Source organism: Aulostomus chinensis, chromosome 3 (assembly GCF_037954235.1).
Source record: "Aulostomus chinensis isolate RoL2024-O1b breed Wild chromosome 3, RoL_Achi_v1.0, whole genome shotgun sequence".
NCBI lineage: Eukaryota > Metazoa > Chordata > Actinopteri > Syngnathiformes > Aulostomidae > Aulostomus > Aulostomus chinensis.
Window position 1 is genome coordinate 1,147,501 of NC_141322.1, and position 560 is coordinate 1,148,060.

Consider the following 560-nt stretch of genomic DNA (forward strand, 5'->3'; position numbering starts at 1 on the left):
AGGAAAAGAGACTCAGGAGAAACATCAAACTGGACTCACTGAATCATCACATAATCGATCAGCGTGATCAGTACCCGATCATCACGAGCAGCGTCTTGTCACGGTGCTGGTGGACCGGCAGCAGTTCTGGTTCCGGCTGAGCTGCTGACTGGTGGCGCTGCAGCCCATGGCTCCTCATGACGGCATGAATCGAACCCTGAAGTCCAGCCGGACTCCGAACAAACGCCGGGAAACCTGAACTCCTCCAATCAGAACTTCCTCCACCTCACGGACGGAAGCCCAAGACAATCACGTGCACAAAGTCCTGGGTTATGAAAATAAATCCTAATTCTATGAGGGGAAGTAGTACTTGCTGGATAGTAGTACTTGCAGTCTGTTATTTCAGGAGAGATATCAGGGAGCAGTGGGAGGAGGCTGATGGAGGTTCAGATCCACAAGTAAAGAAATACTTCATCTTTAGGCGTTGATGGCGGGAGAGGAGCACGTGACCGTGTGGCGGGAGGCTCTGCCTGAGTGATTACGTCCGTCCGTGATGTCATCCTGACCATCCTTTCATTATT

At 51.4% G+C, this 560-nt stretch overlaps 1 protein-coding gene across 1 annotated transcript in view; it reads right to left on the minus strand.

Moving 5' to 3' along the window:
- cntn3b (contactin 3b) overlaps positions 1-343 on the minus strand; it is a 57,511-nt gene extending 57,168 nt beyond the window's left edge. Inside the window, exon 1 of the mRNA XM_086197441.1 lies at positions 1-343. This exon is cut by the window's left edge and continues 522 nt beyond it. The gene's annotated coding sequence lies outside the window, so the exon portion shown is untranslated.
- Positions 344-560: the final 217 nt, after the last annotated feature.